Consider the following 17,200-nt stretch of genomic DNA (forward strand, 5'->3'; position numbering starts at 1 on the left):
TGTACATGTGCATTCAACTCTTTGTGACGCCCAAGCAGTAATATAGGTGGAGGGTTTAGAGTTCATGTACACACAGACTGACATGCATCTGACGAATTGAGTATTGACCCACGAAAGCTAATGCTCCAAAACGTATGTTAGTCTATAAGGTGCCACAGGACTCTTTGCTGCTTTTACAGACTGTAGTACAGCTCAACCAAATTTGACATAATCTTTAGAGTACTGGGTGATAGCATAATGGGAGGTGAAAATGTGCACCAATGACCAGGTTGTCCTGGTCATACACCAAATGTCCTGGATATGGACTTGTGCGAGGAACACCATTGAGGTTGCTTGCAATCTTGTGGAATGAGCAGTGAGCTTGTTGGGCAGAGAAATGACTGCCAGATCTTTTTTTTTTTAAAGATACAGGAAATTATCCAAGATGAAATTATTTCAGAAGAGATTGGAAGGTGTTTCATTCTATCCGGTATTGCCACAAACAGTGGGTGAACTGCTGTAAAGGTTTGGTTTCTGTCTATGTAGATTGCCAGTGCTCATCTAACATCCAATGCGTGTAGCACTTGCTTGTCCCTTTTTTGCATGTGGATTTTGAGTAAAATATCAGTAAGTAAATTGGTTGATGTGAAAATCTGATACTACTTTAGAGAGAACTCAGATGAGGGTGTAAGTATACCTTACCTTTAAAGAAGACTATATACGGTGATTTGGAAGTTAGAGCATGCAGCTTGGTGACCCTTCTGGCAGAGTGATAGCTATTAGAAAAACCACCCTCCATGAAATGTGTAAGAAGCAAGTTGCTAAAAGCTCAAATGATGGTTTTATAGGCTTTGACAAGTCCAAGTTCAAGCCTCAAGGGGGAATTGGTTCCCTTATTTGAGATACAACCTTTCCAGGCTCTTAAGGAATCTGATCAGAAAAAATGGAAGTTATCCACATGAGGATGGAAAGCTGATATGTCTGCCAGGAGAACTTTAATAGAGAAAATTGCTAAGTCTTGTTGTTTCATATGCAACAGATAGCTTAGCATACATTGAATGGACAACTGCATTGGCGAGACTCCGGTTTGACGAGCCCAGATAGTGAACTGCCTCCATCTTGACAGGTAGGCAGCCCTGGTGGAGGGCTTTCTGCAACTTAATAAGATCTGGTGAACTTGGTCCAAGCAAGCCTGATCCCTGGGATTTAGCCATTGAGCTTCCAGGCCGTTAAATGAAGGGACGGCAGGTTCAGGTGGAGCAGCCAACCGTGGTCTTGGGACATCAGCTCTGGGTGCAATGGGACTGAGATTGGAGTTGCCACTGAGAGATCAAGTAGAGTGTAGTACCAGTGTTGGCAGACCCATTCTGGGGCTATTAATACAACTGGGGCATGATCCCACTTGATCTTTAGTAGCACTTTGGGTAAGAGTGGGACTATAGTAGTAAAGAATAGTAAAAAGCAAAAAAGAGAGTAGTAAAGCTTCTCTGTCCAGGTTAGCAAGAAGGTGTTTGTGATGTGCAGAGAGCGGCCTTGCAGGAAGCAGAACTGGTGACATTTTCTGTTGAACTTGTTTGCAGATGGGTCTATCTGGGGAGTCCCCCACTGCTGGAAAATGCATCTGGCTACATCTGGGCAGAGAGATGACTTGTGATGACTGGAAAATAACCTGCTCAGGCAGTCTGCTAGCACATTCTGCATGCTTGGAAGGTAAGAGGCCTGCAGGTTGATTGAATGGACTATGCAAAATTCCCACAGGTGAACTGCTTCCTGACAAAGGAGAGATGAGTAAGCTCCTCCTTGCTTGTTGAGGTGAAACATTGCTGTGATGTTGTCTGTAAACAAACAGGTTTTTCCCCTCATATGAGGTGGGGAAATCTGACAAGAAAGATGAATTGCCCTGAGCTCTTAAACATTGATATGAAGAGTGAGATCCCTTGAGGACCATAGACTCCTTGTTTGAAGAGGCCCCAGGTGAGCTCCCCATCCTAGAGATGAAGCATCTAAGACTGGTATCATCAAAGGTTAAGGGTGGAGGAAGGAAATGCCTGTACAAACATTGAGAGGGTCCAACCATCAATTTAGCAAAATTAGAACTTGTGAGGGTACCATGAACACAGTGTACAGATGATGGTGGCTTTGCAAGTAAACTGAAGCCAGCCACATCTGGAGGGGCCTGACATGAAGCCTCATATGTTGTACTACCTATGTGCATGCGGCCCCTGTCCCAGGAGCTTCATACAGCTTCAGGCTGTTGTGATTGGAGGAGCTTTGAGGTGGGTCACGAGAGATTGAATAGCTTGGAATCTTGACTCTAGAAGGAACGCTCAGTCCTGGGTCGAGTCCAACACAGCCCCTATAAATTCTATCCTCTGCACCAGGCAAAGGATAGACTTGTCTGTGTTGACCAGTAGGCCTAGAATTTGAAGGTTGACTGAGTCAAACACTGGATATAACCTGAGCTTTGGACTGGCCCCTGAGTAGCCTGATGTTGAGGTAAGGGCATTCCTAATCTCCTCAGGAATGCTACTAACATGGCCGTACATTTTGTGAACACCTAAGGAGCTGCAGACAGACGGAACAGAAGCACCATGAATTGGTAATGTGAATGCTTCACTACGAATATGAGAAACTTTCTGTGCCCTTGGTATATTGACACATGAAAGTAGGCATCTCAGTGTATCTATCACCAGGATCTAGAGAGGGAATGATGGATGCCAGGGGGACCATGCAAGACTTTAACTTTTTGAGACAGTTGTTGAGCTGACACAGGTCCAAAATAAGTCTGAGACCTCTCTGCTTTTGGAATTAGGAAATAATGGGAATAGAAGCCCTTCCCTCTTAAATGTTTGTGGAACCTTCTTTATGGTTCCCTTGTGAAGGAGAGATTGAACATCCTGGACCAGAATCTCTTTGTGAGAGAGGTCTCTGAAGGGGAGAGAGGAAGGAAAGGAGGGGTAAAAGTAAGACTGAGACTGATTACAGAAGTGCCAGTTCCCTAGGAGAAAGGTGAGTGCGGGTCCCTCTACCTCGGTTGCCCTGCTGTTACAGGCAGCTGACACCCAGAGGGGTGAACTTTGCCACTGACTCTGGCCATTGGGCATACTGCTCTGAACTGCAGGGCCACTACATAGATCCAGGTCACTTGCACAGCCAAATATCCACTTGGATAATCCCCCGCAATCCGGCACCCTGTGATGGGATGTACCTACCCCGCAACAGGAGGGATAATTTAAATCCACATTTGTAAATCTGTACTTAGTGAAGCTACATTCCTCCCTCAATTACACAATGTAAATCCAGAGTTACTAACTTGAAGTCAGTGAAGTTACTCTGGGTTTACACTAGCGTGAGGGCCTGATCCAGCCATCAGTGAAGTCAATGGGAATCATTTCAGTGACTTCAATGAGTACAGGATTAGGCCATGACAGAGCAGACCCCATCAGGATTAGTGTCTGTAGGGGTGCTAAGAGATATAACTCTGAATTGTCCCTCATTTCCAGAGACATCACCCATTTTAGTCCCAAAGTTACTTCCATTCCATACAACCTGGCAGCCCCTCACTTTTATTCTTGAAAATTGTTTATCTCAGTAATAAAGGATCAAGACAGAGAGATTACTTTACAAAGTCATTTTCAATTGTCTGCGTGACTATCTGTTGTCTGTCCCCCATTTCAGATCTCTCTCACACATTACATCTAGATTTGGATCCTGGCAGATTGAGAAATATGCTAAAAAGGCTCTGAGCCTGTAATCTTCAGTGGATTCTGACCAGTCCATGCCAGAAGCATGGGAAGTAAGGGGACATTTCCAGCTCCCAATATGTGAAGATATGACACTACAAAATAAAATATTATATAAACAGTTTAACAGAATAGATTAGCAAGCATACATTTAGAACATTTCTTAGAAGGCTATAATCTAAATAATTCAGTTCTTTTTTATTTAAAGGAGGTTCCCTGTAAATAATACATAGAACTTCTTTTTGGACTATGGGCACTGGAGTTAAAAAGTTACTTGTTACTAAAGTTGCAGAGCACAAGCATTCCTTAAGGGAAAAAAACCTGTATGATTTTGATATGCCAGCACTCTGCAGCTATTTTATCTCCCCATACCCAATCAGCTAACTGTGCATTTTAATATAATGACAGTAACTGGATCAGATCAAGAAAATAAAGTAACTAAATGAACAAAGTAATCATGTTAGTACAGTGAAAGCGTTCTTCTTTATTAGATACATCCAGCCTATTTCTAGGTGCAACTGCTGTCAAAGTCTTTTGACCTCTGCCAGCCCATATTGTTGCAAACCCTATGCTCTAATAGGGTGACCAGATGTCCCAGTTTTATAGGGACAGTCCTGATATTTGGGGCTTTTTCTTATAAAGGTGTCTATCCCCGCCCCCCCATGATTTTTCACACTTTCTATCTGGTCACCCTATGCTCTAGCCCAGGGGTCGGCAAACTTTCAGAAGCGGTGTACTGAGTCTTCATTTATTCACTCTAATTTAAGGTTTCGCGTGCCAGTAATATATTTTAACATTTTTTAGAAGGTCTCTCGCTATAAGTCTATATATTATATAACTAAACTAGTGTTGTATTGTCAAATAAACAGGGTTTTCAAAATGTTTAAGAAGATTTCATTTAAAATTTGGAAATTAAAATGATCTTATGCTGCTGGCCCGCTCTGTCACATGCTAGGTCTGGGGTTCTGTGTACCGAGGCAGCAGCGGGCGCTAAGCGGGGCCTGCGGCCAAGAACCCCTGCTGGCAAGGGTCTGTCAGCCAGAACCCAGACCAGCAGTGGCTGTGCAGGAGCTGCGCCAGGACCCAGAGGCTGGGAGGAAGAGGCTGGAGTCAGGACGAGGGGCTGGGTATGTAGGGAGTGTAGGTGTCAGGGAAGAGGGGGCGTGGGTATGACGTGCGGTGCCAGAGTCAGGGCTAGGTGTGAGTGGGTGATGGAAGGAGTCAAGCAGAGGGAATAGAGATGTCAGCCACCGCAGTATTAAAACATTACTCCAGCCCATCTCCCAAGTCCCGCGAGGCTAGCTGGTAGGGTATGGATCTACTTTACAAGCCAGAAGAAACTGAATACTTGAAGAGGGAAATGCTCACCCAAAGTCATTACAACTATTGGTGCAGAGCTGGAAGCCAGAACCCAGACGTCCTGACCCAGAGTCAACTTATCTTCTCTAAAAAAAAATAAAAAAAAAAAAAAAAAAAAAAAAAAAAAAAAAAAAAAAAAAAAAAAAAAAAAAAAAACCTGTAAAACACATCCCTGCTTTACACCAATAGTTATGCAGCGTAAGCTGCTTGGTTTTTACTACATCCCTGGCGGTTTCAGGTGGTATGACCCACTTCAGCCGGACCGAGGGTGTACTAGGACAATGGGCCTCGCGCTAGATCATTACAGCCACACTGAGAATGGTGTCAGTGCCATATGTTCGAAAATCCCTTTCAGATCTATCTCTCCGGTCGAGAATAGGCTAAATTTGTTCCATCTAGTCTCTAACCCTGAAGGAAAGGCAATCTGCCTCCTTCTAAGACTATTAAATAATGCTGTCTTGCCAAAAAGATACTGCAACAGCTAGCATTTCTCTACTCCAAAATGGGTCCAACAAAAAAATTTTTTTCACAAAACTCTTCACAAGTGCTCTTTGCCACAAATTTCTCCCCCACGTGGCCACTCAAACATGCAGATAAGGGGCCCCAGTAGAATGGGGCTTACAACCATGCAGCCATCCAGCCATTAACAGCCAGAGCCAAGGAAACACTAGGCAACCTCCTACCTGTTATTCTCTTCTGATCATACTCTAGTTCATAATTCTTGCTGTTTTAATTTTTTTTCAGCCATATTTTTTGAGCTGTCGGCGTGTGGCCTACCGGACCTGTTGAAGAGATCCTCAAGAAAGTCATGATTACCCAAGTTTGGGTTGACTTGGGATGCACCACAGATTGTCACATGTAAAGCACTTACAAAGGAGTCCTATCTACACAGCCTTACACTGAAGTTTAAACAATCATACTTACTCACAATTTCAACTTGGCTTTGACTGAACTAGAATATAATGCAGTGTTGCCCTGGTGGAGAAGCTCAAATCCATATTAACACCATTCGCAGACCTGACGCGACCTAGATTTCAGTGACACTGGCACTCTACCACATCTGATCTCACTAGCTTTTTTGGCAATGAGCACATTCATTAATAAAAATGTGCAAATGTATTCGTATTTTACCCAATGGTATATCTGCTCATGTCAATTTTATGGAGAGACTTAAACCCATCGAGTATTAAGAAAAATAACCACCAAATCAAGTTGTCAAAAGCATACCTGGATTGCTCAGCACTTTAATTTTAAGGAAAGAGACGAAAACTGTTTTAGTAGGAAAGACAGAAGCGGATTGTGAAATTAGGCTTTCCCCTACCTAGGTGGCCGTGGAGATTGGTGTGTAAGATACTTTGGCAACCATCTTTCTGAGTCGTTAATTCTTCTAGACTCCATCATAGAGCTGGTTTTCAACTATTTTTTGGTCTAATAATAAACACAAACACGTTTCGGGTGACGTTACGGGGCAAGAGACACTTTCTTCTTCTCATGTCATGCTGAGTACGGTGCTCTCGCCCAGTTAATGGAGCGCTCAGAATGCACTTTAAAGTATGAAATAGCTTCTCTTAAATGCTGCCTCCTCATTTGGGTTATTTAAGGTGCCAGTCTTCGGCGCTGTGTGGGTGTCCTGCCATTGAGCCTCTTTGGTCCAGCGCGGGCACTGCGGGCTGCTCCGTCGGGTGTCGGGTATTTAGGGCGCCCAGAAGCCCTGCACGGCAGGGCCCCCAGTACACCCTGGAGGGCTCTCCGCAGGCGCTGGGGCTGGCCACCCGCAACTGTTTCACTCCCCACGCGCGCCGCCCGCAGCAGACTCCGGTCCCGCTTCCATGCACTTGATGGCGGGCCTCGAGGGCCATTTCCCCAGCGCTGCCGTCGGCTCCCTCCCGCTCTGTGCCCCCGCCGCGCTCGCCCCACAGGCTGGCGCCTCGCGTCACTGCAGGGGCCTCCGCCATTGTCCCGCCTTCAGGAGCTGCCCGCCTCCTGGACGCCATTCTTCGCCTAGCCCAGCCCGTTACCGTCACATGGAGATTGGAGAGTAACTCTCGCGAGAACTTGCAGCCCCAAGGCTCTACTGCTTAGCCGGTGACGGATCGAGTCACCCAGAAGCCACGTCACTAAGCCCTTCCCCCCCTCACGCCCAGTGTCTATGGTTCATCGGAAAGCTTTGAGCAGCGGTCCCCTAGTGGCTCGAACGTCTATCACAGCAAGAAAAGAGTTGCCGGCACGACTAGGGTTTTATTTCGGCCGAGTCCCATGCACAGCCTCCGACTTCAGGCTCTCGCCAGTTACTTCTAATCGGGTGGATTGGCTTAGCGCAGAGTATCACGCTGGCCCAACGCAGGATGGGAAAAGGGCTTGGGCCCGAGCTGTTCTAGTTCCAGCCAGATTGGTTATACAGCACCTGCAACTCCCATCACTTAATGCGGGACGAGGATAGCGAAATGGGCTGTATTGTTCTAAAATGCACTAGACTGAGCTCAGGCAAAGCAAATCCTAAAGCTCTCTAGGACTACAACGGGCAAGGGATCTTTCATAAATCTGTCATTTAATTTGACGTGCGGAACTTCAATCCCTCCATCAGCCTGTCTGAGAAGCGAAAAAGTGCTGTAGCGGTTGCGCGTTGGTACGCGATATTAGGAAAAAGAGGGTGCGCGCGGTAACATCTTTTATACTGAACTGCTTCAGCTGGTGAGCGAGTCAAGCTTTCGGAGTTTAGCGAGCTCTTTCTTCAGCCACGAAGAGCTCTGTGGAAGCTCAAAAGGGCTTGTCTCTCTTTTACCAACAAAAGCGTTAGTTCAATAAAAAAAATATTCCCTCACCCACCGTGTCTCTCTGGGAAGGCAAAGGCAGGGATGCCAGTTTGCTATACGTTCAATCTGGCGTCCAGGATGGAAGAAAGCAGGGGCAGGATAGACACGCAGGTACAGAAATTCATCTGCCATGCGCCAGTCTTCAGCAGGATGGACACAGGCCCGACTAGTCTGTGCTCTGGCTCATCTAAACCAGCTTCCCCTCAGGTTCGTCTGGTGGCATGGAGAAGCCCTCACCCCTCCTTCCCTCTCCTTGGCCAGTGCACAGCGCCCCATGGGGCTCAGCTCGCTGCTGTGGGGATCTATCCAGGACCGAGCCGGGGCGGGGACTGTGTAAAGACGCGTGCTAGAACCGTCTGCAGGCCCCCAAACAGCGGGGGTAGAAGCAGTGGTCCAGAGCGGCAGCGTGACGTGGGGGTACTCAGAAGCAGCGCGAGTCTCCCCCATAGACACACGCCGCTTCCGGGGCAATCCGGAAAACGACCCAGACCTGCTGCCCTCCTACGATGGCAGGTGCAGAGCAGTACGCTTCCCGCCCCCTTGCGTTGGCGCCGCTTCCGGCTGGGGCGTGGCTTCGGCGCCGCCATCTTGATGGAGGCAGCTGCGATGGAGCGCGGCGGCCGCTGCTGACCGCGCGAACGAGACTGAGGCCGCGCCGGCCGCACACACCATTCTGCCGTTATGGTAAGGAGCAGGCCGCTCACCCAGCCCTTGGGCGGCTCCTCAGGTATGCGGACACTTCAGCGTGGCTGGAGCCGACTGGGGGAGGCTGGGGCACGTCGGTGCTACCGGTGGGGGAGGACGCTGGCCCTAGCCACCGAATAAGGGGCACCAGGCCTCTTCGTGCCCCTTCCTAGCGTCCTGCCGCGGGGGGCCCCGCCGCGCGTGGAAGCGGGCCGGTTCCCGGTCACTTCGAGGCCCTCCGGTGCCCTAGCGCCCCCCCGGCCCCGGGGAGCTCCACCGGCTCTGTTGTCTCAGCTGTCGGCGCAGCCGTGAGTCTTCTTCCCAGACCCTCGATGAGCGGCCTGGCCGCCGCCCTGCAACCCCAGGCAGCGGTGGTCGACGCCTTTCCCGTACAGACCGGGATCCCACTCGTCCTGTTCTTTGCGCGGATCCGGGACATCGCCGTGCTTGCACCTGGGGCTGTCCTCATGAGGCACGGGGCCTAGGTTACACCTGTGCCCCTTGCATAGCAGCCTTTCTGCTGGCAGGGTTCCCAGACCTTCCTGGACCAGCCCAGTGGTGTGACAGAGTGTCTTGGCGGGGCACTTTTGCCTCCTGTTCTTGCATTGTGTTGCAGAGCTCCACTTCCCATCTTCATCACATAAGACCTCTGCATAACGACAGCAGGCTGCTTACAAGGACAATGAATTAGTTATGGTTGGCATATCAGTCTAATTTGACAGCTGAATACAAGGAGGGACAGTGACCAGCAAGTGGGCCCTTGGCCTGGAGTTTTGAGAACTTCTGGTTGGAGCACAGGGGTTGGAGTTTAGGACCGTTTGTAGTTTCTTCCTATTGCTGCCTCTCAGAAGTGAACGTTGGCATTGCTATTTTTGCCTGCTGGTATATTTGTTTCCCCACCTATATCCGAGGATCGTCGATACTGATGTCCGAGGAGTTACTGCATATTGAGGTAAAGCATGTTAGCACTTTTCACTATGAATCTAATAGAAAAGGCAAAATATTGAGCCCGGGATGCATGACATGCGACAATGGGCAGTTTGATGTTATATATGCATGTATGAGATCATGCTGTACCATGCATTTGATGTAATTGGCTGTGTTGAATCACGATTTATCGTATATGCTTTTTTGAGTTATGTACAGCAATAGCAACCCTGTTGATGTAGATATTATCTCAGTTTTAGTTTGGTAAAACTTGAGTACAGAGCAGTTTAAGGATCTGCCCACAAAATCACATGAATCAATTATGAGATCTGGGAAAAGTAATTCATTTTGTCCTTTTACAATCCGGTGTTTCCTCACCTCAGTCCCCTCCTTATAGAAAATTGCAACTTATTTTTTGGTTTCTTATATAGTCCATGGCCAAGGTTTTGAAAGCTAAACACTGACTTTCAGTGCCCAACTAGCGGTACCTTATTTCCAGAGAGTGATTATTTTGCTCACTTCTGAGAAGCAGGTCTCCTTTTAAGCCATGGCCATGGGCACTGCAGATACTTAGTCCTCTTGTTAATATTAATCCAGAGTTTGTACAAGTGTAAGAAGAGCTTACGTGATCTATATGATGACGGTTCGATCTATACAAATTGTTACCCTCTTGCTTCATGCAGGGGCATTGAAGACCTGATATGCAATTATTTTTATCTCTTTGTTTTATGAAATCAGAGTATTGTAGCTCTTTGTATTGTAAAGGACTAGCTTGGCTCCTAATTGGCAGTAATTACATTTCACTCTTTCCTTCCTTATGTAGTAGCATGGCCTTTGTACAGAGTTTCAAGCATGTAGTGCGTTTTTGGGCTAAAGTAGGTGTAATTTGCTTACATTGCTCAATAAATTAGGTGAATGTGATTTAAAACACCGCTTCATCCCCTTTTGGAGGTGGTGAAACCTTGGATTTGATGCGAGAAAAATTTTTTATTAAACCTGTCAAATGAACTAGAAGGGAAGAGATTTGACAAGTTCATGACAATCTAGCAAGCAAAAGTGCAGCATGAGATATGTACACAAAAGACAGAATTAATTTTTAAAGGAGTAGACTTTTGGATTGCTCCTTTGATTACTGTTTTTCCCTCGAAGCTATTTTTGTGATCTTTTTGAATTAATGGAAAAACATATTTGTACTAAGGACCAAAAAAAAAATTGAAGTAAGTTTGGAACCTTTTCTTGTAAGCAAATGGTGTATATGCATCAAAATCGGAAGTTGCTGTAATAACCTTAATCCCTGTTTCAGGTTCATTAGATATTTGAGATAGAAAGAGGATTTATCTATCAGTTAGTGACTGCATGGATTAGTCCTTGATATAATTTTCGAAAAACTATTCACGTTTCACAGCTCTGTGCTACAGTGTGCTTTCTATCGAGCACGTGTTTGCTGTGTGAGAAGAGGGATGCTGGCCTACTTAATTTTAGTTTGAAAGCTAAAGAACATGTACTTCTAAAAGCAAGTATAGCCAACCAAGATACCTAGTTTTAACTTATTGTCCTGTAGGTGGGCAAAGGAGTTAATTGTTTTGCAATAGCACAATAGGATTTTAGTACCTTTTAAAAAGGCCTTATCCCTTGCTGTCACAAATTTAAATAGCTGAAAAAGAATTTTTGTGGCGTTAAAAATTTTCTTTAATTTTTTTTCACTGTGGATGTTGTGTGTTTTGTAACGTTGCTCTATCTCCATCCAGAAGGTATTCCTTCTCTGGTAACGAAAGTTTGTCAATTAAGATAAATGGAGCCATCCTTTTCAAACCCTATTGAATATTCATGAGTGGCACATTTGCAGTATTAGTAAATCTAATCAAAAGAAATCAAACAACTGAATCTGATTGGTTTGCTTAATGTATTCTGTCTTTTAAGTTAACAACAAGTTTGCAAGCTCCCATATGTACCTTTTTATAGATAGGTATATCGTAGCCTTTAGACTTAACTCAGATCACTGAAGGACATATATAATTGATGTAACATTCATAACTCTAGAGATACCTTGCAAGATAAGAGACTAGAGAGATGCTGTTAACTTACTGATCTAAGAAGGTGTGCTTCAGTGGCAGATGTTATTGAGTACGTGGTGGTGGGGGTGGGGGCTCAGGGCAGAGAGTGCTGAGTGTGACTGCGCCCCTAAAAACTCTCAACCTGTGCTCCTTGTCCCCTTGACTACCCCCTCCTGGACGCCTGCCCTCACCTGCCCCCAGGACTCACCCCCTTCTAAGCCTCCCTGCTTTCTTGTCCCCAGACTGGACTCTATCTTCTACTGTCCTATAGACTGACCCCGACCTCATCACCCCCCGTCCCCAGCATCCAACCACTCCCTGCCCCTGACAGGACCCCCAGAACTTCCGAACCCTCCAACCCCGCCCACTCTCCTGGCCCCAACCCCTTTCCACACCCCTGCCTCCTGACAGGACCTTCCAGAACGTTCCGCAACTCATCCAACCCGCCCGTTTCCTTGTCCTCTGACCACCCCCCAGGACCCCCACCCTAACTCCTTCCCCAGGACCCTCCCTTGCTCCTGGTTCCCCTGGACTTGCCCTGACCCCTACCACCCTTCGCTCCTTCACAAACCCAGGACTCCCATTGCCCCATTCCACTTACCCCCACCCCTAACCACCCCCCTGGGATCCCACACCCCCATCCAACCCACCCTGCTCCCTGTCCCCTAACTGCCCCTACCCCTTATCCAACCCCCCCAGCCATGGGCCCCTTACCATGAGGCTCCACACAGAGCTAGATATGCTGCTCTGCGGGAGCCAGGGCCGGCTTCAGGCCACAGCGCATCAAGCATGTGCTTGAGGCGGCACACTGCAGGGAGCACTCTGCTGGTTGCTGGGAGGGCGGCAGGTGGCTCCTGCGGAGCTGCCGCAGGCGTGGTGGTGGACTGTCCGCTGGTCCCGCGGCTTCGGTCGACCTCCCGCAGACACGCCTGTGGCAGCTCCACCAGAGCCGCGGGACCATCAGACCCTCCGCAGAAACGCCTGTGGCAGGTCCACCGGAGCCGCGGGAAGGGGGAGCAGCAGAGTGCCCCCCCAAGGCGTGCCGCCATGCTTGGGGTGGCGAAATTGCTAGAGCCGGCCCTGGCGGGACCACACAGCCCCGCCCCTCTGGTTGAGCAGGGAGCATCTCTGCCTCCCGCAGAGCCAAACTCTGCCCTTGGGAGCGTGCAGCCCCGACCCCCAGAGCGCTGCGCGAGGCGGCAGGGACTCAGGGGAGGGGAGAAGGTGGGGGACGGGCCGGCAGCTTGCTGCGCTCGGCCCCACATTCCGGCCCGGGAGCGCGGACCCCGCGGCTTGTTGTGCCGGGAGAGTGGGGCCATTTGCCCACCCCATGCGCACGGCTATGCTTCTGCTGCCTGCCCCCGCGGGGGAAGTGGAGGGCAGAGGAGAGCGCGCCGGGCTGAGCAGAATTTTTAGTGGCATGCTGGAGTCCCGGCAGGCTCCAGAGTGCCATTAAAAATTGGCTCATGTGCCATCTCTGGCATATATGCCATAGGTTACCGACCCCTGCTCTAGCCACATGCAGGCATTACAGTTCTTAAAGCATCATGCACCACAGCCTCCTAATCAGGATAAATTAGATCCATAATCCAGAATAAAGTCTCTTTGCTCTCTATCTTCAGTATGAAAGAGAAAACTGCTGAATTACACTTTTTGTTCTTAGTGCGTGAGCCTTCCTTCATTACAACACATTGCTCATCAAAATCACACTTATATCTGTATTTATTTTAGAAGTACTTTCAGGGCTGGCCTTACCATGAGGCGAACTGAGGTGGCCGCCTCGGGTGCCAGAGTGGGGGGGAGGGGAGGGGAGGGAGCGCCACTAGGGCCCAGAGAGTAGAAAATTGTCTGCTGCTGATGCACATGTATTCTCGCTGCTCTAGATGCACAGAGGTGGTGGAGTGCTGTGCTGCAGGAAGGACGGCACAAGAGACATGGCAGGAAGGAGAAAAGGTGAGAGGGAATAACAGACAGCTGCAGGGAGAAAGAAAAGGAGCCTTGTATGTACCTCTCTAGCACCCCAGGAGCCTGGACTGATTAATACCAGCTTCTCAGGGAGCTTCCTGTTTCCTGCTGCTTCCCTGAACCCACTTGAGGAGAACAGGCAGTCAACTCATAGACTCATAGACTTTAAGGTCAGAAGGGACCATTATGATCATCTAGTCTGATCTCCTGCACAATGCAGGCAACAGAATCTCACCCACCCACTCCTGTAACAAACCCCTAACCTATGTCTGAGTTATTGAAAGTCTCAAATTGTGGTTTTTTAAGACCTCAAGCTGCAGAGATCACCAACAAGTTGACCCGTGCCTCATGCTGCAGAAGAAGCGAAAAAGACTCCAGGGCCATCTGAATCTGCCCTGGAGGAAAAATTCCTTCCGACCCCAAATATGGCAATCAGTTAAACCTTTGAGCATTGTGGGCAAGAATACCAGCTAGCACCCAGGAAAGAATTCCTGTAGTAACTCAGATCGCCCACCCCATCTTTTAAGATCTCATTCACAGACCCTGGGCATACTTACCTGCTTGAATAATCAAAGATCAATTGCAAATTAATTGCCAAAATTAGGCTATCCCATCATATCATCCCCTCCATAAACTTATCGAGCTTAGTCTAAAGCCAGATATTTCTTTGCCCCACTACTACCTTTGGAAACTTGTTCCGAAAACTTCACTCCTCTATATGGTTAGAAAACCTTCATTCTTATTTCAAGTCTAACTTCCTAAGTGTCCAGGTTTATATCCATTATGTTCTTGTGTCACTTGGTACTAAGCTTAAATAATTCCGTCATCCCTCCCTAATAGTAGTAGGACCAGTTAGCCTTAAGATATGATATCTTTCTCTCGCTCAGGCCCTGCTACCAGCCTGTATTTGTCCCTTCAATTGAGTGTTTTAGAGCCACTATAGCTGGCACAGAACAGAGTCATGAGTGAAGAAGAAAATGCTCTCGCGGGGGCCAGCTTCAGAAAAAGAGCAGAACGCAAAGGAAGCTTTTCAACTAAGCAGGAAGAAGCTCTGCGATACATCAAACACAATGTTCATGTGTTAGCCTTGTGGGCCCAGTGAGGATGTGAGTGGTGAGGAGTGCTGATCTTCGGTTAGTCAGAGTGCGGTGACCTGGCAGCTACACAGCATCCATATCCATTCTCAAATGATGTAACCCATGGACATTTACCTGAAGAAAAGTGTAGATGCAGACAAGAGTGTGGTGGAGGCGCAAAAAACAGCTGCTGCTGAGTTTTAGTTCCTTAATCTAGATGTCCCAGACTGCGGACCCACTGGTAAGCAGTAGCTGAGGGACTTCTATGTACTGATGGGCCACAGCAAGTTAAACTTCATTTTCCCCAAAAGACAATGAAAATAGGAGTTTCCATCCAACACTTACTGGCTATGAAATCCCCAATGTTATCAAAGTGGAGAGGCCATGGCTTATGTACTTCAAAAGCCCAGAATGCTGATACTGTTTTTGTTTGCAACTCTTCCAGTCTAATGTTCCAGCCACATTAGGGTTCTACCAGGAACAAAGGACTGGAAAAAATCTGGTAGAAATTCTTGGCGCCATGCCAGGATAGTTAGAATGCAGGTAGGGCGAAAGACAAAACCAATTCAACCCCACGAGGGAGGCTCCCTCCATTCCTCATTCAAGCACACGAAAGAGATGAGAGATAAGAAGATATATGGATGTCGAGGCGATTAAGATGGGAAAGGGCCTCACGTATCTTCCTTCTAAAGGTATAAAAAGCTCTACACAAACTAACAATAGCGGATAATCGGACAAGAGTAGATAAGGAAGAGAAGATTTATGACAATGCAGAAAGTTACTCTTCTTCTTACTGGGGACCACACAAAATTTCGATTGTGTGTTGAATAAGCTCTCAGTGTATGACCATATTCCCAGTTATCGTCGGAAGAGTAAACACGATGCAGCATAAGTAGCTAGATTTAGGGGTAATGTACACTTAATCTGTGGAGGATGCTTGGGTCTACACACCAAATACCTAGATTGTCCTTATGGCATGTTTCAGAAATCAAGGGAAGCCTGCGGATCAGCTGGTGAGTGTGGCGAGGCAAAACAACAATGAGAAATCTTCCTTTTTAAAATTTGTTTGAACCTGAGCTGGATGGCTGAGTTTGATGCAGGTATACTCCAGAGCATTTAAGAAAAAGAGTCTACCCACCCAAGAAATGTACCACGTCACCCACTACCTTGGGAAAAACAATCAAAATTGAGGATCATACTAGTACAACTGGCAGCAAATGTCAACAGAAGATTGTGGCAATCTGGAAGGTCAGCAAGATGAATTACTCTTTGTATTCTGGACTGCACACCGGACATCAGCCAACCAAACAAATGACTAATGGGTGTGTGGTGCGGGGACTAGGGATCACATCTAGTTTAGATGACGGCTCCAGCAGATATTGAAACTGATGTGAATCAACATTGTGCTCTCTCAGTCTGTGCTGTTCGCTTCGGGAAAATAGCTGTCGATCCGGAGTCAGAAGAAAGCGAAGGCAATTGAGATTTATCACTAGGTGGGAACGGAAGATCCTTCCAAACAGTGTGGAGGAACCCTTGTGAACCCATGTCACCATAGCAGCGAGCACAGGAGCATGCTCTTGGGGTAGCAAGAGAGAATACTTCTCCCTTTCCAGCCATAGAGAATTGAGGGATTCAATGTATTACATTTACCTACGTAGCCGAAGTAAATATGGCATGACTGATTTCTTGAGCTTTGCTTACAGATAGCACCTTGGTAGGAATCCCAGCTCCTCCATCTCCAACATAGGTGGAGGTAGAGATGAGGTGATTTCTCACTATAATTGTTGACTATCTTCTTCCTGTTAACTTAGGAGGGTGAATCCCTATTTTTCATTAGTCAGTCTTTGGCCTAAGTGCAGTTTGGTATTGTGGCTAGCCAAGATTATCTGTGGGTAATGTTCCTCAACACTCTGTGACAGAGTGGGAATTGGTAGCACGCAGATGAAGGGAGTGGATAGAAGAAGCTTGATGGAATATATTAAATAACTAATTGCTATGTTTAGTAAGAGTTAGGTGAGGAGAGGCTAAACTTTTATAGAAGAGGAAAGGTAGTGGATACGCTTATTAGTGTTAGTGAGCGAAAAAAGACACTGAAGACAGCCAAGAAGGATTAGACCATGAATTATTAGTATGGACGGAGAGAGGGGGGTGGTAGAGGAAATAGATGAATAACCTGAGAAAGTTGACAAGAGAGTTAGGAGGAAGCGAGAGACAAGAGTGGAGTAAATTGGGCATATTTAAAGTATTGTATTAAGTTGATTGGCAAGTGATTTTCACGTATGGTGCATGATAAACAGTATATGACTATGTTATATTCCCTTAAATGGGCGCGGTTATGGTTTTATGCGGCCTATAACAGGACAAGTAATTTTCCTGCGGCTAAGTACTCTGGTCTTTCAGGCTGATGTAGGTGTATGAGTAGATTTGTTGCAAGCTCTTACTATCTTTCATAGAACAGTTGGCTGGAAATGGAATTGAAAACTTTCGTGCCACAACCATTTCTTAAAACAAAGCAAACAAAAAAAAAACCTTTTAAGGGCAAATTTAAGACTAAAACTTTTTAAACATAGATCAAGAATACAATGTTAAGCGTCTGCGGA

At 47.0% G+C, this 17,200-nt stretch overlaps 1 protein-coding gene across 4 annotated transcripts in view; it reads right to left on the reverse strand.

Moving 5' to 3' along the window:
* Window positions 1-17,200, reverse strand: part of LOC116837082 (glyoxylate/hydroxypyruvate reductase B-like) — a 34,528-nt gene that overhangs the window by 11,960 nt on the left and 5,368 nt on the right. Inside the window, exon 2 of one of the 4 annotated variants that reach the window (XR_012655330.1) lies at window positions 3,780-3,817. The exons of the other annotated variants lie outside the window; for them this stretch is intronic. The gene's annotated coding sequence lies outside the window, so the exon portion shown is untranslated. Of the gene's footprint in view, window positions 1-3,779; window positions 3,818-17,200 lie in introns of those variants that run through there. 4 annotated transcript variants of the gene reach the window in all.

The sequence above is a fragment of the Chelonoidis abingdonii genome, chromosome 2 (assembly GCF_003597395.2).
Source record: "Chelonoidis abingdonii isolate Lonesome George chromosome 2, CheloAbing_2.0, whole genome shotgun sequence".
Classification (NCBI taxonomy): Eukaryota; Metazoa; Chordata; order Testudines; family Testudinidae; genus Chelonoidis; species Chelonoidis abingdonii.